The sequence below is a fragment of the Grampus griseus genome, assembly GCF_964374135.1.
Source record: "Grampus griseus genome assembly, chromosome: X".
NCBI classification, from domain to species: domain Eukaryota; kingdom Metazoa; phylum Chordata; class Mammalia; order Artiodactyla; family Delphinidae; genus Grampus; species Grampus griseus.
The window spans coordinates 79,146,843-79,173,214 of NC_138999.1; positions in this window are offsets into that span (position 1 = coordinate 79,146,843).

A 26,372-nucleotide genomic window follows, 5' to 3' on the forward strand; every position below is an offset into this window, starting at 1 on the left:
GTACTTAGAGAATTACCAGAATAGATGACAGATGCAAACATCATAGTGAAGGGAAAAGTCTGAAATAAAACTTCTGCCAAAACAATCCAATGAAAATGTCAGTTACTTCAGGTCTAACTTTTTGAATGTCTCATTCTGTAATTTGGCATGAAATTGGGAGTGGGTAAATTCAGGCAAGATACTTAGAGTAGGAAATTCTTAGTCTAAACAAGTTCATTAAAATTTCAGGGGCCTTTAACACCTCAGTAACAGCCTGCCCACAGGTTAACATTTATTGTTTTGAACTGCCAACATCTTGCTTTTATGGTATACATTTATATGCTAAATTGCCTATTTCGTTAAGCTGTAAGTTCTCATTTAACAGCATCAGAAATAAGATTTGACTATGCGTTTGTATTTTATTAGTGCTATACCAGACTTCCTAATAGCTCAAAATTCCTAAAGGCAGAAATTCATTGCATCCCCTTCATAAGATGCTTGCCTAAAATAATTTGTTATAAATACTACATTTGCATACACTTGAAGTTTTCAGACTTGGGTCGTCAGGAAAAGTGGACAAAATTACTTCATTTAATTTTGCCTTTAAGCAAATCATAAGTGAAAAGTTTAAGCAATTATATAAAGAAAATAAAAGTACAAGCTAACAAATGATTCTTTTCTTAATGATTTCAGAGTAAATCAGCAGGAAACTCCAGGGAAATGGATGCTGAGTAATGATACACTATTATAAGCATTCTCATGTATAACATAGAGTTGCCAGATATTTGCATGGTGGGTGAGAGAGTTCACTTGACTCTATTGAACATGATGTAATATTATGAAGTATTTAACACAGGAACTTCAAAATCCAAACCTCAATTTGATGTAGTGAGAAGAAAAAGTATTGGTTAAGGGCACAGATTGAAAAGGAAATTGAAAAATCCTACTCAGAAAAAGACTCTCTACACTGGTGGATAGCAGAGACTAAAGATACGTCCCATTTGGGAAACACCATGTCACCCACACTTTTCCACCTATTTTCAGAACCTTTTTCTCCTACACTTGAAATGCATTAGCATCAAAACACAAGGAGAATACTAGATTTATATAAATCAAGGCACAGAATTTTTAACCCATAAATTATAAAGGATTTTATTCCCCTTGAAGATCTTTTTTTTTAAAAAAATCTGGCATGAAAACGAATGAATGTTTTTTTTCTCCTTAGTGTTGAAAGAATTGGATATGTAAGGGAAATTAAATAAAGTGAAACAAATTTGTTGACTACTTAGTATGTGTCAGATACTAAGTCACTTTGTATTGGGCAGATTGGTCACCACTTCAACATGATTGTATCCCTTTTCATTTTGTCACAGCTTTTTGATTTAGGTGGTATCAATACAACACTTACTCCCAGCAACAGAATCTGATATTTTTTGTAAATTTCTTTGCTAAAGTTATTTGCTCAGTGTGGGAACATGACTGAGAAAGTCTCATAAGTGGGAACTCCAGGACTTTTGTTCAATATTTGGAGGAGACATGCTTTTTTCTTTCCCCCTTGATGAGAATAAGAAAGCATGTAAATCTGGGAGATGCTGTCAGCCACCCAGCTACGAGAGTAGTCAGCCCCCAGATAAAGCCAACATAAGAGAAGGGAAGAGCCAAGATATTTATAGGAAAACAGGGCTGCAATCCTCATGACATCATAAATCTCTATATCAAACCACGCTTCAGCCCACACTCTCTAACACTGAAAGCAAGCAGGACCCTCTGGGGCTCTCCCGGGCACAAAACCCTTTCCATTGCCCCCCACCCCACCCCCCATTTCTTGTTCTTAGGAAAAAGGTTTTCAGCCTTCTAGGCCTTCCCTGAGTTCCAAAGGGCAGATACAAACAGTTGTTAATCAGGGAAGGGCAGGAATGCAGGAAGAAACAATAGTGCAGTATGAGACCTTGGCCTGGTTCCTCCTTGGGAATGTGCCTAACAATTTTTTTCTTTTTGAATTTTATTTAATTTATTATTTTATACAACAGGTTCTTATTAGTATTTCATTTTATACATATTAGTGTATATATGTCAATCCCAATCTCCCAATTAATCCGACCACCACCCCCACCACTTTCCCCCTTGGTGTCCATACGTTTGTTCTCTACATCTGTGTCCATATTTCTGCCCTGCAAACCGGTTCATCTGTACCATTTTTCTAGGTTCCACATATATGTGTTAGCATACGGTATTTGTTTTTCTTTCTGACTTACTTCTCTCTGTATGACAGAACCTAAGTCCATCCACTTCACTACAAATAACTCAGTTTCATTCCTTTTTATTGCTGAGTAATATTCCATTGTATATATATACCACAACTTCTTTATCCATTCATCTGTCGATGGGCATTTGGGTTGCTTCCATGACCTGGCTATTGTAAATAGTGCTGCAATGAATATTGGGATGCATGTGTATTTTGAATTATGGTTCTATCTGGGTATATGCCCAGTAGTGGGATTGCTGGGTAATATGGTAATTCTATTTTTAGTTTTTTAAGGAACCTCCATACTGTTCTCCACAGTGGCTGTATCAATTTACATTCCCACCAACAGTGCAAGAGGGTTCCCTTTCTCCACATCCTCTCCAGCATTTACTGTTTGTAGGGCTTGATGATGGCCATTCTGACCAGTGTGAGGTGATACCTCATGGTAGTTGGTTTTTTTTTTTTTTTTTTTTTTTTTTTTGGTATGCAGGCCTCTCACTGCTGTGGCCTCTCCCGTTGTGGAGCACAGGTTCTGGACGTGCAGGCTTAGTGGCCATGGCTCACGGGCCCAGCCACTCCACGGTGTGTGGGATCCTCCCAGACTGGGGCATGAACCCGTGTCCCCTGCATCCATAAGCAGACTCTCAACCACTGCACCACCAGGGAAGCCCCTCATTGTATTTTTGATTTGTATTTCTCTAATAATTACTGATGTTAAGCATCTTTTCATATGCTTCTTGGCCATCTGCATGTCTTCTTTGGAGAAATGTCTATTTAGGTCTTCTGCCCATTTTAGGATTGGGTTGTTTGCTTTTTAATATTGAGCTGCATGAGCTGTTTATATATTTTGGAGATTAATCCTTTGGCCATTGATTCGTTTGCAAATATTTTCTCCCATTCTGAGGGTTGTCGTTTCGTCTTGTTTGTAGTTTCCTTTGCTTTGCAAAAGCTTTTAAGTTTCATTAGGTCCCATTTATTTACTTTTGTTTTTATTTCCATTACTCTAGGAGGTGGATCAAAAAAGATCTTGCTATGATTTATGTCAAAGAGAATTCTTCCTATGTTTTCCTCTAAGAGTTTTATAGTGTCCGGTCTTACATTTAGGTCTCTAATCCATTTTCAGTTTATTTTTGTGTATCATGTTAGGGAGTATTCTAATTTCATTCTTTTACATGTAGCTGTCCAGTTTTTCCAGCACCACTTATTGAAGAGACTGTCTTTTCTCCATTGTATATCCTTGCCTCCTTTGTAATAGATTAGTTGACCATATGTGTGTGGCTTTATCTCTGGGCTTTCTATCCTGTTCCATTGATGAATATTTCTGTTTCTGTGCCAGTACCATACTGTCTTGATTACTGTAGCTTTGGAGTATAGTCTGAAGTCAGGGAGTCTGATTCTTCCAGTTCCAGTTTTTCCCCTCAAGACTGCTTTTGCTATTTGGGGTCTTTTTTGTCTCCATACAAATTGTAAGACTTTTTGTTCTAGTTCTGTAAAAAATGCCATTGGTAATTTGATAGGGGTTGCACTGACTCTGTAGATTGCTTGGGTAGTAGAGTCATTTACAAAATATTGATTCTTCCAATCCAAGGACATGGTAAATCTCACCATCTGTTTGCATAATCTTTAATTTCTTTCATCAGTGTCTTATAGTTCTGTGCATACAGGTCTTTTGTCTCCCTAGGTAAGTTTTTTCCTAGGTATTTTATTTTTTTTTGTTGCAGTGGTAAATGGGAATTTTTCCTTAATTTCTCTTTCAGATTTTTCATCATTAGTGTATAAGAATGCAAGAGATTTCTGTGTATTAATTTTGTATCCTGAAGCTTTACCAAATTAATTGATTAGCTCTAGTAGTTTTCTGGTGGCATCTTTAGGATTATCTATGTATAGTATCCTGTCATCTGCAAATAGTGACAGTTTTACTTCTTCTTTCCCTATTTGGATTCCTTTAATTTCTTTTTCTTCTCTGATTTGTGCGGCCAGGGCTTCCAAAACTGTGTTGAATAATAGTGGTGAGAGTGGGCATCCTTGTCTTGCTCCTGATCTTAGAGGAAATGCTTTCAGTTTTTCACCATTGAGTATGATGTTTGCTGTGGGTTTGTCATATATGGCCTTTATTATGTTGAGGTAGGTTTCCTCTATGCTCACTTTCTGAATAGTTTTTTTTTTTATCATAAATTGGTGTTGAATTTTGTCAAAAGATTTTTCTGCATCTATTGAGATGATCATATGGTTTTTATTCTTCAATTTGTTAATATGGTGTATCACATTGATTGATTTGTGTATATTGAAGAATCCTTGCATCCCTGGGCTAAATCCCACTTGATCACAGTGAATGATCCTTTTAATGCGTAGTTGGATTCTGTTTACCAGTATTTTGTTGAGGACTGTTGCATCTATATTCATCAGTGTTACTGGTCTGTAATTTTCTTTTTTTGTAGTATGTTTGCCTGGTTTTGGTATCAGGGTGATGGTGGCCTCATAGAATGAGTATGGGACACTTCCTTCCTCTGCAACTTTTTGGAAGAGTTTGAGATGGATGGGTGTTAGTTATTCTCTAAATGTTTGATAGAATTCACCTGGGAAGCCATCTTGTCCTGGACTTTTGTTTGTTGGAAAATTTTTAATCACAGTTTCAATTCCAGTACTTGTGATTGGTCTGTTCATATTGTCTATTTCTTTCTGGTTCCATCATGGAAGGTTATACCTTTCTGAGAATTTGTCCATTTCTTCCTGGTTGCCCATTTTATTGGCATAGGGTTGCTTGTAGTAGTCTCTTAGGATGCTTTGTATTTCTGCAGTGTCTGTTGTAACTTCTCCTTTTTCATTCCTAATTTTATTGATTTCAGTCCCCTCCCTCTTTTTCTTGATGAGTCTGGCTAATGGTTTATCAATTTTGTTTATGTTCTCAAAGAACCAGCTTTTAGTTTTATTGATCTTTGCAATTGTTTTCTTTGTTTCTATTTCATTTATTTCTGTTCTGATCTTTATGATTTCTTTCCTTCTAAGACTTTGGGTTTTGTTTGTTCGTTTTTTCTCTAGTTCCATTTGGTGTAATGTTAGATTGTTTATTTGAGACTTTTCTTGTTTCTTGAGGTAGGCTTGTATTGCTATAAACTTCCCTCTTAGAACTGCTTTTGCTGCATCCCATAGGTTTCAGATCATCGTGTTTTCTTTGTCATTTATCTCTAGAGAGTTTTTGATTTCCTCTTTGATTTCCTCAATGATCTCTTGGTTATTTAGTAACATATTGTTTAGCCTCTATGTGTTTTTGTTTTTGTTTTGTTTTTCTCCCTATAATTGATTTCTAATCTCATATCGTTTTGGTCAGAAAAGATGCTTGATATGATTTCAATTTTCTTAAATTTACTGAGGCTTGATTTTTGACCCAAGATGTGATCTATCCTGGAGAATGTTCCACGTGCACTTGAAAAGAAAATGTAATCTGCTGTTTTTGGATGGCATGTCCTGTAAATATCAATTCAATCTATCTGGTCTATTGTGTCATTTAAAGCTTGTGTTTCCTTATTAATTTTCTCTTTGGATGATCTGTCCATTGCTGTAAGTGAGGTGTTAAATTCCCCCACTCTTACTGTGTTACTGATTTCCTCTTTTAGAGCTCTTAGCAGTTCCCTTATATACTGAGATGTGCCTATAGTGTGTATATATATTTATAATTGTTATATCTTTTTCTTGGATTAATCCATTGATAATTATGTAGTGTCCTTCCTTATCTCTTGTAACAGTCTTTATTTTAAAGTCTCTTTTGTCTGATATGAGTATTGCTATGCCAACTTTCTTTTGATTTCCATTTTCATGGAATATCTTTTTCCATTCCCTCACTTTCAAGCTATATGTGTCCTTAGGTCTGAAGTGGGTCTCTTGTTGACAGCATATATATGGGTCTTGTTTTTGTATCCATTCAGCAAGCCTCCTTCTTTTGATTGGAGCATTTAATCCATTCACGTTTAAGGTAATTATCCATACAATCCAATTACCATTTTCTTAATTGTTATGGGCTTCTTTTTGTAGGTGCTTTTCTTCTTTTGTGTTTCCCACTTAGACAAGTTCCATTAGCATTTGTTGCAGAGCTGGTTTGGTGGTGCTGAGTTCTCTTAGCTTTTGCTTGTCTGTAAAGGTTTTGATTTCTCTGTTGAATCTGAATGAGATCTTTCCTGGGTAGAGTAATCTTGGTTGTAGGTTCTTCCCTTTCATCACTTTAAATATATCATGCTACTCCCTTCTGGTTTGCAGAGTTTCTGCTGAAAAATCAGCTGTTAACCTTATGGGAGTTCCCTTGTATATTATTTGTCATTTTTCCCTTGTTGCTTTCAATAATTTTTCTTTAATTTTTGTCAGTTTGATTACTATGTGTCTTGGTATGTTTCTCCTTTGATTTATCCTGCCTGGGACTCTCTGCGTTTCCTGGACTTGGGTGGTTATTTCCTTTCCCATGTCAGGGAAGTTTTCGACTATAATCTCTTCAAATATTTTCTTGTGACCTTTCTCTTTCTATTCTCCTTCTGGGACCCCAAATGGGAAAGTTGTTGCATTTAAGGTTGTCCCAGAGGTCTCTTAAGCTGCTTTCATTTCTTTTCATTCTTTTTTCTTTATTCTGTTCCACAGTGGAGAATTCCATCATTTTGTCTTGCAGGTCACTTTTCCGTTCTTCTGCCTCAGTTATTCTGCTATTGATTCCTTCTAGTGTATTTTTCATTTCAGTTATTGCATTGCTCATCTCTGTTTGTTCTTTAATTCTTCTAAGTGTTTGTTCTTTAATTCTTCTAGGTGTTTGTGAAACATTTCTTGCATCTTCTCGATCTTTGTCTCCATTCTTTTTCTGAGGTCCTGGATCATCTTCACTATCATTATTCTGAATTCTTTTTCTGGAAGGTTGCTTATCTCCACTTCATTTATTTGTTTTTCTGGGGTTTTATCTTGTTCCTTCAACTGCTACATAGCCCTCTGCCTTTTCATCTTGTCTATCTTTCTGTGAATGTGGTTTTTGTTCCACAGGCTGAAGGATTGTATTTCTTCTTCCTTCTGCTGTCTGCCCTCTGGTGGATGAGGCTATCTAAGAGGGTTTTTCAAGTTTCCTGTTTGGAGGGACTGGTGGTGGGTAGAGCTGGCTGTTGTTCTGGTGGACAGAGCTCAGTAAACCTTTAATCTGCTTGTCTGCTGATAGGTGGGGCTGGGTTCCCTCCCTATCGGTTGTTTGGCCTGAGGCAACCTAACCCTGGAGCCTACCAGGCTCTTTTTGGGGGCTAATGGTGGACTCTGGGAAGGCTCATGCCAAGGAGTACTTCCCAGAACTTCTGTTGCCAGTGTCCTTGTCCTCATGGTGAGCCACAGCCACCCCCATCTGCGCAGGAAACCCACCAACACTAGCAGTTAGGTCTGGTTCAGTCTCCTATGGGGTCACTTCTCCCTCCCCTGGGTTCCAATGCTCACACTACTTTGTGTGTGTGCTCCAAGAGTGGAGTCTTTGCTTTCCTCAGTCCTGTCAAAGTCCTGCAATCCAATCCCACTAGCCTTCAAAGTCTGATTCTCTAGGAATTCCTCCTCCTGTTGCCAGACCTCCAGGTTGGGAAGCCTGACATGCGGTTTAGAACCTTCACTCCAGTCGGTGGACTTCTGTGGTATAAGACTCACTCCAGATGGAGAGGAAGATGGCGGAAGAGTAAGACGCGGAGATCACCTTCCTCTCCACAGATATACCAGAAATACATCTACACGTGGAACAGCTGCTACAGAACACCTACTGAAGGCTGGCAGAAGACCTCAGACCTCCCAAAAGGCAAGAAACTCCCCACGTACCTGGGTAGGGCAAAAGAAAAGAAAGAAAAAACAGAGACAAAAGAATAGGAACGGCACCTGCACCAGTGGGAGGGAGCTGTGAAGGAGGAAAAGTTTCCACACACTAGGAAGCCCCTTCGCGGGCGGAGACTGCGGGAGGCGGAGGGGGGAGCTTCAAAGCCGCGGAGGAGTGCACAGCAACGGGTGCGGAGGGCAAAGCGGGGAGATTCCTGCACAGAGGATTGGTGCCGACCGGCACTCACCAGCCCGAGAGGCTTGTCTTCTCACCCGGTGAGGCGGGCGGGGCTGCGAGCTGAGGCTCTGAGGCTCGGGTTTCGGTTTCGAATGGAGCACAGGGAGAGGACTGGAGTTGGCGGCTTGAACATAGCCTGAAGGGGTTAGTGCACCACCGCTAGCCGGGAGGGATTCCGGGGAAAAGTCCGCACCTGCCGAAGAGGCAAGAGACTTTTTCTTCCCTCTTTGTTTCCTGGTGCGTGAGGAGAGGGGTTTAAGAACGCTGCTTAAAGGAACTCCAGAGACGGGCGTGAGCCGCGGCTAAAAGCGCAAACCTCAGAGACAGGCGCGAGCTGTGGCTAAAAGCGCGGACCCCCAGAGACAGGCGCGAGCCACGGCTAAAAGCACGGACCCCCAGAGACAGGCGCGAGCCACGGCTTAAAGCGCGGACCCCAGAGATGGGAGGGAGACGCTAAGGCTGCTGCTGCCGCCACCAAGGGGCCTGTGTGCGAGCACAGGTCACTCTCCACACCCCTCTTCCGCGGAACCTGTGCAGCCCGCCACTGCCAGGTTCCCGGGATCCAGGGACAACTTCCCTGGGAGAACGCACGGCGGGCCTCAGGCTGGTGCAAAGTCACGTCGGCCTTTGCTGCTGCAGGCCCGCCCCGCACTCCGTGCCCCTTCCTCCCCGCCGGCCTGAGTGCGCCAGAGCCCCCCGAATCAGCGGCTCCTTTAACACCGTCCTGTCTGAGCAAAAACCAGACACCCTCCAGCGACCTACATGAAGAGGCAGGGCCAAATCCAAAGCTGAGCCCCAGTGAGCTGTGAGAACAAAGAAGAGAAAGGGAAATCTCTCCCAGCAGCCTCAGAAGCAGCGGATTAAAGCTCCACAATCAACTTGATATACCCTGCATCTGTGGAATACCTGAATAGACAACCAATCATCCCAAATTAAGGAAGTGGACTTTAGGAGCAAGATCTATGATTTTTTTCCCCTTTTCCTCTTTTTGTGAATGTGTATGTGTATGCTTCTGTGTGAGATCTTGTCTGTGTAGTCTTGCTTCTACCATTTGTCCTAGGGTTCTATCCATCCATGGTTTTTATTTTAATTTTTTTCTTAATAATTAATTTTAATAACATTATTATACTTTTCTTTCTTTCTTTCTTTCTTTCTTTCTTTCTTTCTTTCTTTCTTTCTTTCTTTCTTTCTTTCTTTCCTTCCTTCCTTCCTTCCTTCCCTCCTTTAGACAACGAATCATCCCAAATTGAGGAGGTGGTCTCTGCGAGCAAGATTTATGATTTTTCCCCATTTACCTCTTTTAGTGAGGGTGTATGTGTATGCTTCTGTGTAAGATTTTGTCTGTATAGCTTTGCTTCCAACATTTGTCCTAAGGTTCTATCCGTCCCTTTTTTTTCCCTAAATAAGTATTTTTTAATTCAATAACTTTATTATACTTTATTTTATTTTTACTGTATCTTCTTTCTTTCTGTCTTTTTTCCTTCTTTCTCTCTTTCCTTCCTTCCTCCCTCCCTGTCTCCCTCCTTTCTTTCCTGCTTGTCTACTTTCCTTCTTTGCTTCTTTCTTTCTTCCGTCCTTCCTTCCTTCCTTCCCTCCTTTCCTTCTTGCTTTCCTCATACTTATACTAATTCTCTCTACGTTTTCTCCCTTTTATTCTGAGCTGTGTGGATGAAAGGCTCTTGGTGCTCTAGCCAAGAGTCAGGGCTCTGCCTCTGAGGTAGGAGAGCCAACTTCAGGACACTGGTCAACAAGAGACCTCCCAACTCCACATAATACCAAACGGCGAAAATCTCCCAGAGACCTCCATCTTAACACCAGCACCCAGCTTCACTCAACGACCAGCAAGCCACTGTGCTGGACAACCTATGCCAAACAACTAGCAAAACAGGAACACAACCCCACCCATTAGCAGAGAGGCTACCTAAAATCATAATAAGGCCACAGACACCCCAAAACACACCACCAGACGTGAACCTGCCCACTAGAGAGACAAGATCCAGCCTCATCCACCACAACACAGGCACTAGTCCCCTCCACCAGGAAGCCTACACAACCCGCTGAACCAACCTTAGCCAATGGAGACAGACATCAAAAACAGCAGGAACTATGAACCTGCAGTTTGCAAAAAGGAGACCCCAAACACAGTAAGATAAGCAAAATGAGAATACAGAAAAACACACAGCAGATGAAGGAGCAAGATAAAAACCTACAAGACCTAACAAATGAAGAGGAAATAGGCAGTCTACCTGAAAAAGAATTCAGAATAATGATAGTAAGGATGATCTGAAATCTTGGAAATAGAATGGACAAAATGCAAGAAACAGTTAACAAGGACCTAGAAGAACTAAAGATGAAACAAGCAACGATGAACAACACAATAAATGAAATTAAAAGTACTCTAGATGGGATCAATAGCAGAATAACTGAGGCAGAAGAACGGATAAGTGACCTGGAAGATAAAATAGTGGAAATAACTACCGCAGAGCAGAATAAAGAAAAAAGAATGAAAAGAACTGAGGACAGTCTCAGAGACCTCTGGGACAACATTAAACGCACCAACATTCGAATTATAGGGGTTCCAGAAGAAGAAGAGAAAAAGAAAGGGACTGAGAAATATTTGAAGAGATTATAGTTGAAAACTTCCCTAATATGGGAAAGGAAATAGTTAATCAAGTCCAGGAAGCACAGAGAGTCCCATACAGGATAAATCCAAGGAGAAATACGCCAAGACACATGTTAATCAAACTGTCAAAAATTAAATACAAAGAAAGCATATTAAAAGCAGCAAGGGAAAAACAACAAATAACACACAAGGGAATCCGCATAAGGTTAACAGCTGATCTCTCAGCAGAAACCCTACAAGCCAGAAGGGAGTGGCAAGACATACTGAGAGTGATGAAGGAGAAAAACCTGCAGCCAAGACTACTCTACCCAGCAAGGATCTCATTCAGATTTGATGGAGAAATTAAACCTTTACAGACAAGCAAAAGCTGAGAGAGTTCAGCACCACCAAACCAGCTTTACAACAAATGCTAAAGGAACTTCTCTACACAAGAAACACAAGAGAAGGAAAAGACCTACAATAATGAACCCAAAACAATTTAGAAAATGGGAATAGGAACATACATATCGATAATTACTTTAAATGCAAATGGACTAAATGCTCCCATCAAAAGACACAGATTGACTGAATAGATGCAAAACAAGACCCTTATATATGCTGTCTAAAAAGACCCACTTCAGACCTAGAAACACATACAGACTGAAAGTAAGGGGATGGAAAAAGATATTCCATGCAAATGGAAACCAAAAGAAAGCTGGAGTAGCAATTCTCATATCAGACAAAATAGACTTTAAAATAAGGACTATTAAAAGAGACAAAGAAGGACACTACATAATGATCAAGGGATCGATCCAAGAAGAAGATATAACAATTGTAAATATTTATGCACCCAACATAGGAGCACCTCAATACATAAGGCAAATACTAACAGCCATAAAAGGGGAAATCAACAGTAACACATTCATAGTAGGGGACTTTAACACCCCACTTTCATCAATGGACAGATGATCCAACGTGAAAATAAATAAGGAAACACAAGCTTTAAATGATACATTAAACAAGATGGACTTACTTGATATTTATAGGACACTCCATCCAAAAACAACAGAATACACATTTTTCTCAAGTTACATGGAACATTCTCCAGGATAGATCATATATTGGGTCACAAATCAAGCCTTGGTAAATATAAGAAAATTGAAATTGTATCAAGTATCTTTTCTGACCACCATGCCATGAGACTAGATATCAATTACAGGAAAAGATCTGTAAAAAATACAAACACATGGAGGCTAAACAATACACTACTTAATAACGAAGTGATCACTGAAGAAATCAAAGAGGAAATAAAAAAATACCTAGAAACAAATGACAATGGAGACAAAACGACCCAAAACCTATGGGATGCAGCAAAAGCAGTTCTAAGGGGGAAGTTTATAGCAATACAAGCCCACCTTAAGAAGCAGGAAACATCTCGAAAAAACAACGTAACCTTGCACCTCAACCAATTAGTGAAAGAAGAACCAAAAAACCCCAAAGCTAGCAGAAGGAAAGAAATCATAAAAATCAGATCAGAAATAAATGACAAAGAAATGAAGGAAACAATAGCAAAGATCAATAAAAATAAAAGTTTGTTCTTTGAGAAGATAAACAAAATAGATAAACCACTAGCCAGACTCATCAAGAAAAAAACGGAGAAGACTCAAATCAATAGAATTAGAAATGAAAAAAGAGAGGTAACAACTGACACTGCAGAAATAAAAAAGATCATGAGAGATTACCACAGGCAACTCTATGCCAATAAAATGGACAATCTGGATGAAATGGACAAATTCTTAGAAAGGCACAACCTGCCAAGACTGAATCAGGAAGAAATAGAAAATATGAACAGACCAATCACAAGCACTGAAATTGAAACTGTGATTAAAAGTCTTCCAACAAAAAAAAGCCCGGGACCAGATGGCTCAACAGGAGAATTCTATCAAACATTTAGAGAAGAGCTAACACCTATCCTTCTCAAACTCTTCCAAAATATAGCAGAGGGAGGAACACTCCCAAATTCCTTCTACGAGGCCACCATCACCTTGATACCAAAACCAGACAAGGATGTCACAAATAAAGATAACTACAGGCCAATATCACTGATGAACATAGATGCAAAAATCCTCAACCAAATACTAGCAAACAGAATCCAACAGCACATTAAAAGGATCATACACCATGATCAAGTGGGGTTTATTCTAGGAATGCAAGGATTCTTCAATATACGCAAATCTATCAATGTGATAAACCATATTAAAAATTGAAGGAGAAAAACCACATGATCATCTCAATAGATGCAGAGAAAGCTTTTGACAAAATTCAACACCCATTTATGATAAAAACCCTACAGAAAGTAGGCATAGAGGGAACTTTCCTCAACATAATAAAGGCCATATATGACAAGCCCACAGCAAACATCATCCTCAATGGTGAAAAACTGAAAGCATTTCCACTAAGATCAGGAACAAGACAAGGTTGCCCACTCTCACCACTTTTATTCAACATAGTTTTGGAAGTTTTAGCCACAGCAATCAGAGAAGAAAAGCAAATAAAAGGAATTCAAATCGGAAAAGAAGAAGTAAAGCTGTCACTGTTTGCAGATGACATGATCCTATACACAGAGAATCCTAAAGATGCTACCAGAAAACTACTAGAGCTAATCAATGAATTTGGTAAAGTGGCAGGATACAAAATTAATGCACAGAAATCTCTGGCATTCCTATATACTAATGATGAAAAATCTGAAAGTGAAATCAAGAAAACACTCCCATTTACCATTGCAACAAAAAGAATACAATATCTAGGAATAAACCTACCTAAGGAGACAAAAGACCTGTATGCAGAAAATTTTAAGACACTGATGAAACAAATTAAAGATGGTACAAATAGATTGAGAGATATGCCATGTTCTTGGATTGGAAGAATCAACATTGTGAAAATGACTCTAATACCCAAAGCAATTTATAGATTCAATGCAATCCCTATCTAACTATCACTGGCATATTTCACAGAAATAGAACAAAAAATTTTGCAATTTGTATGGAAACACAAAAGACCCCGAATGGCCAAAGCAATCTTGAGAACGAAAAAAGGAGCTGGAGGAATCAGGCTCCCTGACTTCAGACTATACTACAAAGCTACAGTAATCAAGGCAGTATGGTACTGGCACAAAAACAGAAAGATAGATCAATGGAAAAGGATAGAAAGCCCAGAGATAAACCTACGCACATATGGACACGTTATCTTTGATAAAGGTGGCAGGAATGTACAGTGGAGAAAGGACAGCCTCTTCAATAAGTGGTGCTGAGAAAACTGGACAGGTACATGTAAAAGTATGAGATTAGATCACTCCCTAACACCATACACAAAAATAAGCTCAAAATGGATTAAAGACCTAAATGTAAGGCCAGAAACTATCAAACTCTTAGAGGAAAACATAGGCAGAACACTCTATGACATAAATCACAGCAAGATCCTTTCTGACCCACCTCCTAGTGTAATGGAATTAAAAACAAAAATAAACAAATGGGATGTAATGAAACTTCAAAGCTTCTGCACAGCAAAGGAAACCATAAACAAGACCAAAAGACAACCCTCAGAATAGGAGAAAATATTTGCAAACAAAGTAACCGACAAAGGATTAATCTCAAAAATTTACAAGCAGCTCATGCAGCTCAATAACAAAAAACAAACAACCCAATCCAAAAATGGGCAGAAGACGTAAATAGACATTTCTCCAAAGAAGATATACAGACTGCCAACAAACACATGAAAGAATGCTCAACATCATTAATCATTAGAGAAATGCAAATCAAAACTACAATGAGATATCATCTCACACCAGTCAGAATGGCCATCATCAAAAAATCTAGAAACAATAAATGCTGGAGAGGGTGTGGAGAAAAGGGAACACTCTTGCACTGCTGGTGGGAATGTGAATTGGTTCAGCCACTATGGAGAACAGTATGGAGGTTCCTTAAAAAACTACAAATAGAACTACCATATGACCCAGCAATCCCACTACTTGGCATATACCCTGAGAAAACCAAAATTCAAAAAGAGTCATGTACCAAAATGTTCATTGCAGCTCTATTTACAATAGCCCGGAGATGGAAACAGCCTAAGTGCCCATCATCGGATGAATGGATAAAGAAGATGTGGCACATATATACAATGGAATATTACTCAGCCATCAAAAGAAATGAAATTGAGCTATTTGTAATGAGGTGGATAGACCTAGAATCTGTCATACAAAGTGAAGTAAGTCAGAAAGAAAAAGACAAATACCGTATGCTAACACATATATATGGAATTTAAGAAAAAAAAATTGTCATGAAGAACATAGGGGTAAGGCAGGAATAAAGACGCAGACCTCCTAGAGAACGGACTTGAGGTTATGGGGAGGGGGAAGGGTGAGCTCTGACAGGGCGAGAGAGAGTCATGGACATATACACACTAACAAACGTAGTAAGGTAGATAGCTAGTGGGAAGTAGCAGCATGGCACAAGGATATTGGCTCGGTGCTTTGTGACAGCCTGGAGTGGTGGGATAGGGAGGGTGGGAGGGAGGGAGACGCAAGAGGGAAGACATATGGGAACATATGTACATGTATAGCTGATTCACTTTGTTATAAAGCAGAAACTAACACACCATTGTAAAGCAATTATACCCCAATAAAGATGTTAAAAAAAAAAAAAGACTCACTCCAGTTTGTGAGTCACCCACTCAACCGTTATGGGATTTGCTTTTATTGTGATTGTGCCTCTCCTACCATCTCATTGTGGCTTCTCCTTTGTCTTTGGATATGGAGTATCTTTTTTGGTGAGTTCCAGTGTCTTCCTCTCAATGATTGTTCAGCAGTTAGTTGTGATTCCAGTGATCTTGCAAGAGGGAGTGAGCACACATCCTTCTACTCCACCATCTTGAACCAATCCCTGTGCCTAAAAATTTAATGCATATCTCTGAGTTCTAAAGAAACTAAGATCCCCAACCAGATGGAGGATGGTAACTTCAGTTTGAGCACAAGTAGGTGGACCCCAGACTGATTGGAACCAGAAGCCTGATGATTGAGATTCCTGGAACACCACTGTGTTACTTCATCACTAACCAATCAGAAGAGGGTTACACATGCTGCAGCCCTCCCCACAAATTTTGTCAATAAAAACTTTTTCACTGAAACCCATCAGGAAGTTCTTGTCTTTTGAGCATGAGCCACCCGTTCTCCTTGCTTGTCCCTTCAGTAAAACTTTCTCTGCTCCAAACTTCAACATTTCAGTTTGTTTGGCCTCACTGTGCATTAGGCATATGAACTTGGGTTTGACAACAATCCCATATATACCATTTACTTTTTAAAGTTATTTTGTAGTGAGTTTCCTATTACTTATAAACAAAAACTCCTACCTGATATAGAGGTGTTCTTTTTGTGTCTGTTTTTCAGTTGGTATTAGTCTAACAGTATCTTTATTCCATTACTTGGGAGATATTAATAGAAAGAGAGCAAATATTTTTAAGAAACCTAATAGTGATTCAGAATCATCTATAATAGCTACAGAATATTGGGAGGAAAGGAATTAATTCAACTTGAAAATTGTGAGGTGAATTAGAATCATCTCAGGTTACAAAACCTATTTATTGAATAATACACTCACAGAATTGCCAAGCGAGAGACACCCTAAAGAACTGCTGTATCAGAAACATACAATGATAGAGACACTGAGTAACAGAATCAAAGATATTCAGAAACAAGATATGTGAGTATGCTTGCTCTTTTCTATTCATTCCAGTAATACTTAGTCCTATTTCTATTCTAGAACTCAACCCATTATAGTTGTTTCACCTCTACTGATCTATGAGTTCCTCACTGGTAAAATCCCTTCTTTGTCTTCATATTTCTAACAGTGATCATAATGTGCTGCATATAGTAGAACCGTAGTAGTGTTTTTGAATGGTTAAATGAACACAAGCACTCTGAGAGAGTGAGGGAACACTCAGAGGAGTGAGAACTCCCCAAGTGCTAGGTTGGACCTAGAAGGAACCTTGTTCCTCATTATCCCTCAACACTATGCTGACAAAATAACTTGTTTAAACAACTAAAATGAGAAGGTTTTATGAACAAATCTTTAATCTGTCTCTGAAAGGTGCAGGGAATTAAATATCTAAGAAAACTTTACCATTTTTCAAAGATAATTCCTTGTTTTGTTTTAAAAGAAACTTATTTGAATAATAGAAATAAAATTACATTAAAGAGAATTTGAGAAACAAGAACAGATCACTCATAATAACTCACCTACATATAACCACTGTTATTTTGGAAAACAGAGTGCACTTGTAATTTTATATGCTGTTTGTTTTTTCACTTCACTTTGAGCAGTAAACACCATCCCATTTTGCAATCTAATCTACACAACTGCATTTTTCAATGGTTGAAAATAGTCTACACTGGGAATTCCCTGGTGGTCTAATGGTTAGGACTCCACATACTCACTGTTGAGGGCCCTGAGTTCAATCCCTGGTCAAGAACTAAAATCCCATAAGTCCCATGTGATGCGGCCCACCCTCGAAAAAATTAGTCTACACAGTAAATGTACAAAACATTTATTTAGTGATTCTGTTGTTGAAGACAAATTACTTTCCATTTTACATTATTATAAGTAATACTGTAGTGAACAATCACATGCATATTATCTTTTCTATATATTAGATTATTGGTTAAGGTTAACAGTACCAAAACTGATATTAAACTCAAAAATTTTAATTTTCTCAATATATACTGTTCCAAAATGTTTCTAATTATTTATGATAATGTCAGTAACGTGTGACTGCACCTGCTTTGCCACATTTCAGTAAGGCAAATTATCATTTAAAAATGTATGCTAATATAATTGGTAAAAAGTGGAGATACTGTATTATCATTTTTTTCTTTTTTTCTTTTTTTGGCTGCATTGGGTCTTTTTTGCTGTGCACAGGCTTTCTCTAACTGTGGCAAGCAGGGGCTACTCTTCATTGAGGTGTGCGGGCTTCTCATTGCAGTGGCTTCTCTTGTTGCAGAGCACAGGCTCTAGACATGTGGGCTTCAGTAGTTGTGGCATGCAAGCTCAGTAATTGTGGCTTGTGGGCTCTAGAGCACAGTCTCAGTAGTTGTGGTGCACTGGCTCAGTTGCTCTGTGGCATCTTCCTGGACCAGGGCTCGAACCCATGTCCCCTGCATTGGCAGGCAGATTCTTTAACCACTGTGCCACCAGGGAAGTCCTGCATTATCATTTTAATTCCCATTTTTCTTTTCTTGTAAGGTTAAACATTCTTTAATATATTTTTCCTTTATTGAATTTTCTTCAGCTTTATAGCAGCTTTTGTTGATAGCCTTAGAATCTCTCTTATCATCTGCTGCCTGTGCTAATGACTCTTACCTAAAACCTTAACTGGAAGATTGCCCTTGAAAGATTGGAGCCAGCTCCAGCAGAGGAGCCTATACCCTCCACCCAGGTCAGCTCTTAGTTAACAGCACAGGCCTGCAAAATCTTCACTCGCTTTCCTCAAGTAGCGGGGGCATGACTCTGAGGTGAAATTTGCATTCCAGATCACCCCATGGAATCAGATTGAGGCTAAACTTCATCTAAAAAAACATCTTTGTCTAGCTCTTTGCTTTCCTTATCCTGCTTCTCTCACTACCTTACAGGTAGCCTGAGCATAACTCATTTAAAAAAAATAGAATCTTGTATTTCAGGGTCTGCTTTAGAGGACAAACCTAAAATAAATATACTATGCATATTTACATGGTGTGGCCTTAATGTATGATTTTGGTGCTTTTTGTTTGTTTTTACTGTCTATTCCAGAATTTAGAGAATATAGAGATCTGTTTGCATGTAATATTTCCATAGGAAACAGATCGATATGATTCTTTTTACACTCCTACTGTAAAAATAGATTCAAGTTTCTTTTATTTTAACAATTAATTACTTTAAATCTCATTTGCCCAGGGACACTACTAACTCAGTCTAAACGAGCTTTTCATGATTTCAAACTCCAGGTGGAAAGAGAACAACAAAGCATAACAAATACACTGACTGGGATAGAATTTTTTTTTTAATCGACTGCCAGAAACTTTCTTAATCAGGTATCATAATGCAAAAATGTTTGATATTGAAGATTAAAAATTTAAAGACATATACATTTAAAAGTGGGAGTATTTATTAATTTTGATTTGATTTGAAGCTAAAAACCTGACAGTTTAAATTTCATAACATAATATGTAGTATGGAATTCAAATTTGAATCACTTATCTGAGGAAAATATTTTTTTATTCTTCTGTTTTGTTAATTTATACTCTTGTATTATATCATCTTTCTTCCATTTTCTTACATTTACTCAATTGTCCTATTTCTGACATCTTGAATTGGACAATTAAATCATTAATTTTCAAATTTTCTTTTTATAACATAAACATGTAAAGATACAGATTCTCATATATGCTGCATTTTTTTATATTTATTCTACATATTTTTCTAATTGGCATTGAGATTTATTTTATGACCTATAAGATACATAACATCTGTGTTTTCTTACTTCCAGATGTATAAGGGAGTTTATAAATCATTTTGTATTTGGTTTCTAAGTTAATTCCTTTACACTTATAAAATAAAGTTTGTATACTAACAACTATAGCCTTTGTGATCTTGTTCAAGGTCAATTATTTTAGTAATGTATATTTGTTTGAAAGCATTGTGTATTCTCTATTATTATTGGGTCTTGTGATGGTCCAATATATAGCATTCATTCTTCCCTTAAAAGACGAAGAGAAAACCATGTTGTTAATAAATTATAACTTCTGTTATTGGTAAACATGACATAGAAGAATATGGTTAATGACTGGGGCAAACTGAGCTTCCTAATGCTGCAGCTAAGAATGAGACTTACCCATTCAGTATCAACCAATAATAGAATGTTACAGTTCCTACCCTGTATGGGCAGAGGAGCAGAAAATATGTGCCCTCTGGAAGCATGTTGTATCCCTAAAGGCAAATAAAATAAAAGTCTGGACTATGCTTACCCAGTTCTTTACAAAAAGTCAATAATCAGATGTCAATTGATCTCACCTTGGAAAGAGTGAGGAAAGGGGTAAAGAGAGGCCATGAATGTTTAATAAAAGGTCCTTTACATTGATGGAATCATCATTAATGGGTTTAAGGATCTTTATGTATCAGTTAAATCAAGCGCTCAAAATAATATTCAAATCTTTTAAATCATACTTAATTTTCATCTGCTTGGTAAATCAATTTCTGAAAGAAATATGTTAAAACTTTATAATTGTGGATTTGTCTATTTCTCTTTGTAATATTGTAGTTTGCTTCATATTTTTATAGTCTATTCTTTATCAGCTTCATATAAGATTAAAATTGAACTCTCTGGTGAATTATTCCTCTCATCACTTTTTCTAATACAATATTCTGTCTCAATTCAAGTTAATACAATATTAATATAACTCATCAACTTCTTTTCAGTTAATATTTATTCAGTATCTCTTCTCCATTTCTTTCTTCCAAATAATCCATGTCCTTTAAAGTACATAGCTCAATTCCTAAAATACAATCTGATTGTCCCTTTTAACAGGTGGATTTGGGTGGTATTTCCTATTTTACTCTAAAGTTATTTACACTCACACGTTTATACATTTTCAACTGTAAGGGCCCTTTTGTTTCTGTAATAAATTTCTAATTTTATTGCATTGTAATCAGAGAATATTATTTGTATTGCTTTTCCTTTGTGGAATTTATGGAGACTTTCTTTATGATCTAATATATTGTTGATTTTTGTAAATATTCTATATGCCTTATAGAAGAAGACATATTTGCTATTACTGGGGCATACAGTTTGGAATATATCCATAAAATCTCTTTTATTAGTTTTATTAATTCTTCTAAATTATTCCTTATTATTGCCAACTTGATTTGTCTTTAACTTTGAGAGATGTACTAAAATCAACCATTATTAATATGTTTCTATCTTTTCTTGTATTGCCTATAATTTCTGCTTTGTGAAGTGGTTGTTGTATTATCTGATGCATTGCTATTCATTACTATATATCTTATTGATGAAATTTTGCATCTAGTCTCAAAAGTGATTGGCTTGTAATTGTCCTATCATGTAAATTTCCTAAAGAGTTTTGGTATAAACAGAATTTAATAAAACAGGTTGGGTTGGGAAGTGTTTCTGTTCTTAGGACTAATTTGTGATTGGTGTTATTTCTTGTTTAGATATTTCATAATTCACTAGTGGAACCATTTAGGCTAAGAGTTTTCTTCATGGGAATGATTTTATTTACAGTATCAATTCCTTTAATAATTAGTGGGTTATTCTTATTCCCTATTCCTTCTTGTACACAGTGTAGAAAGTTGTACTATCTATAAATTTCCTGTTTTTAGCTTAATTTTCTAGTTAATTGATATAAAGTCCACAATTTATGATCTTTTCAATGTCTGTTTATTGTGTAGTGATATACTTTTAAATTTTAATTTCTGATATTATTTGTGCTTTCTCTTTTCTTCTCCTGGCTATCCTCATTAGGACTTTCAGTAAGTTTCTCCAAAGATCCAAATTTCAGTATAGTTTTTCATTTGTTTTATGCTTCACAAATATATGCTCCTTAGATTTTCTTTCTTTCCCTTGACTTTAGTTTAATTTTGTTATTTGTATAACTCTTTGTGATAGATGCTTAAATAAATGGTTTTCAGTTTTATCAATTTTTAAAATATATATTTAAAGCTTCTAACTTTCCTTTATTCAAACATTTAGCTCCATCCCACAAGGTTTTGGAAGTTATATGTCCATCATCTTTCAGGTTAAGATTTCTTACAGTCCACATTGTGATTTCTTCCTTGATCCATCAGTTCTTTCAAAGTATAGTGCTTATGTTACAATCATAGGGGAATTTTATACTTAGCTTCTTGTTATGGATTTATAGCTTAAATACACTGTGGTCAAATAATGTATTCCTGTAAGATTGGAGTCTTTGAAAATTGTTGAAACCTGCTTTATGGTCTAGAATATAGTCAATTTTTATAAATGTTGTGTAAGACCAGAAAAAATATATTTAATAACTGACACATTTATTCACTGAACAAGTTTACCTTTTATTATTGTATTTGAAATTATATATTTATTATTATATTAGCTATATTAAAATGTTATTGCTTTATTATGTTATCATGGTATAATTTTTATTATATTGGAGAAATTAAGAAAAGGGACTGGGTTTAAATTCTAACTCTACCAGTGGTATATGGCCATGGCAAAGCTGCTTAAACTCTTTGTACTTCAGTTTCTATTTCTGTAAAGTGAGAAGAACAATAGCGATTAACTCATAGGGATTAGTAAGAATCAATATAGTTACTCTTTGGAAAGTGCTTACAGCAGTGACTATCACACGATAAGTGTTCCATAACTTTTGGATGTTATAAGTGAACAAAAAAAGGAGATAGAGGAGCTAGGCAGATGGTTCAAGTTGTGATATATGTCCAGTGAAGTATGTACACAATAGTTCTTGTGATAGACTGATCAAAGGCTTTAAAAATGAGACTTTTCAAATACTTAATGGAAAATTTCTATGCAAGTTGAAATACCACTGCAGCATGCACTTTTCATAGATCTAAATGTAAAATGCAAAACTATAAAACTTCTAGATGAAAATATAGGAGAAATTCTGCATGACCTTGGCTTTAGTGATGAGAATTTACATATAACAACAAAAACATGATGTATAAAAGAACAAATTGATAAGTTGGACTTTATTAAAATTAAAACTTCTGCTCTGTGAATGATACCGTTAGAGAATGAAAAGATAAGCCACAGACTGGGAGAAAGGATTTGTAAAACATAGATTTGATAACAAACTTATATCCAAAATATATAAAACACTTTTAAAACTCAACAATAAGATAATAAATCACCCATTTAAAAATGTGGGAATACCTGAACAGCTCACAAAAGAAGATATACAGATGGCAATTAAACACATAAAAAGATGTTCAACATCATTTGCCATTAGGGGAATATAAATTAAAACAAGGAGATATCACCACACATCTATTAAAATTATTTAAATACCAAATATCTGAAAATACCAAGTGTTGGCAAGGATTTGGAGCAACAAGAACTTTCACTTATTTCTGGTAGGAATGCAAAATGGCACAGCTACTTTGGAAGACACTTAGGCAGTTTTTACAAAGCTAAACATAGTCTTACCATGCGATCCATTAAGCAAACTCTTAGGTACTTATCCAGCTGACTTGAAAGTTTATGTCCATATGAAAACTTGCATATGAATGTTTATAGCATTTAATCATGGTCACCAAAAACTGGGAGCAACCAAAATGTTCTTCAATAAATGAAGGTATAAACAAACTAGTATATCCGTACTATGTAGTACTATTCACTGTTTAAAAGGAATAGGCTATTAATCCACTCTCCAACATAGATGAGCTGTAGATGCTTATTGCTCAGTAAAGGAGTCCAGTATGAGAAGGCTACATATATAAATATATCAGTTTATTTATATAACATTCTGGAAAATGAAAAACTATAGAATTGGTAAACTGATCACTGGTTGTCCAGGATTTGAGATGGAGGAGAGGCACTACATAAATCACAGGAGATTTTTTAAGGTGTTGATACTGTTATGTATCTAGTGGTAGATACCTGACATTATCCATTTATCAAGTCCATAGAACTTTACAGCACAAAGAGTAAACCCTAATGTATGCAAATTATAAAACATCAACTAGAAAGGCAGGGTATCTCAGGATGAAATGCAAACTGTGACAACAGGATCTAACTGCATTACAAATGTATAATATAACCTGACTGAAGAGGGTCATGGGAAAGATGCTGACCTGAGTAACTTTGGAAAGGTATGGAACCTATAAGACTAAAGACAATGTAATGGCACATAACACTGTACTTTGATTGGAAAAGTCATTCCCTTGTGTGTAAGTTATCAATACCAAAACCAATACACATATATACTGGAATTGAATAAATAAGTAAATGATTGGTGGATGGTGGGAGCCAGGTTTTTTTCCATGGTAGTGAGTGAGATTATGCATGAGCAAGGAGAGAAAGCTAGAATGAGCCTTTTAGTACTGAGTTAGAGTTGAAGACAGCAGTATAAACTCATGTTTAACTCATAGATACAAGCCCAATACAGATATGGTTGGATATATATTTATGTATATTATTTATTAGATCTGTGTATATACACAGATTAGTATATATATATATATATATATATATATATATATATATATATATATATATATATATATATATATACACACACACACATTTCCTAGTTCTATCTGCTAAGAAGGCTTAGAAGCAATGACACTCCAGTAGCAACAAGCACATCCCATGCTCATATAGTGGTTTCTAATTCCATTCCCCAATAAAGGGAACATAGATCCTTGTAGAAATGGCCAGTTCTAGAACTGGGGCAGGAAATAAGAAACATACAAAATGAGCCTGGGACATCTTATGGTGCCAGAAAGTAAGAAAGTGCTCAAAAAAAAAAAAAAAAAAAAAACCTCACAATGATGAGGACATGTCAAAGGAACAGAGGAACCAACTGAAAGAGCTCCAAATGGCCAAAGTTGGAACAATTTGAGCAATAAAATAAATAAGGTAGCATATCTATGTTCACATACTGATATAAATAGGTGAATAAATGAGGGAGAAAAGACTTATCTCCCATACAGCAGAATTCCATATAATGTATGTGTAAGCAGCTCTTTTGCCTCTTTCCTGTTTGTCTATTTCTGTTCCCCTTAAACCTTAATTATAAAAATGAGCTCACTATGTAACCTTTAACCTAACTCCTGACTTCTGTTCTACTAAATGCCTTGCCTAACCTGTTGATTCCTTTCCTGGATTAAAAGGAGTAAGAAAGAAGAATTAATTAGTTAAAGAATGACAGACATTCTTCCCCCAGCTTCCCTCTTAGCAAATTTGCAGGTAAATGACACAGCAGGTTAGCATCCAAAGGAAGATCAGGAGAAGTCAGTAGGTCTGCAAACAATGGAAAATTGAAGCATCTGACTTCCTACCTTAATGATGAACTGAGATTGTTTCTCCTTTTTACCTTTAAAAACTGTCATGGCTGAGCAGAAACTTTGGAGTTGGTCATGGGACATGAGTCTGCCTTCTTCCCAGATCACCAGCTTTTCTGAATACAGCACCTTTCCTTTCTACTGACACTTGCCCCTCCATTATTGACTTTTGAGGGGTGAGGAGCCGAACCTAAGTTCAGTAACATATATAGATACTGGCCCCTCACTGAGGTGGAGCAGACGTCCTTCCCACACTTAAAATGTGGGCAAGGCTTTCTAACTGGAAAAGGAAGGAAGGAGAAGTAATTTTATAGTGGAAAAATATGGCAAAATCAACTTCAGCCAGTTGATCAAGGTTAGCATCATCAGTGATGTAATTTTGATAGCATGTACTTTTGATATAATGGGTTGAGAATGGTAGTTTACCTCCCAAAACCCATAACCCCAGTCTAACCATAAGAGAAACAGCTGACATACCAAAATCAAGGGGTATTCTACAAAATACTTGATCAGCACTCCTCAAAACTGTCAAAGTTATCAAAAACAAAGAAAGTCTAAAACATTGTCACAGGCTGGAGGAGTCTAAGGAGACATGAACACTGAATAAATGTGGCATATAGGATAGGACCCTAACATAAGAAGGACCTTAAATTTAGAAAAAAAAAGGGAATTAAAAGAATCTGAATAAAGTATGGAGTTTAGTTAAGAATAAAAGTTATTTGCAATGTTGTAATCCTCATACAAGAAACACTTTTCCATAAAACCATTATTAAAACCTGCCATTCTAACAAAGATTCTTTCTTTATCCATATAAAGCAATTCAAAATAGGCATAAAAGGAATAGCACTTTAAGAGATAATTTACAAATGGAAGTATTTCAGCAGAAGTAGGAGCCTGGAGCTAATGGAAACTCTGAGAACCTAGATCCTCTAGTAATTCATAGAACTCTTGGAGATAGTTTGGGACTTCCATAAGACATAGATAGGGATTCAAGTTCATTCTAACTAGGTCTTACTGGACAATAAGACCTTAGTTAATATTTGGGTTACAATTGGTTAGACTATAAGAATATACGAGGAAGACGACTCTTTCATGTTTTTCATTAAGTAGAGAAATTTAAAAGAACACATTATGGTTTTTATCAATAAAATTACAATTTTTTTAACATCTTTATTGGGGTATAATCGCCTTACAATGGTGTGTTAGTTTCTGCTTTATAACAAAGTGAATCAGTTATACATATACATATGTTCCCATATCTCTTCCTTCTTGTGTCTCTCTCCCTCCCCCTTCCCTATCCCACCCCTCCAGGTGGTCACAAAGCACCGAGCTGATCTCCCTGCGCTATGCGACTGCCCCCGACCAGCTATCTACCTTACGTTTGGTAGTGTATATATATCC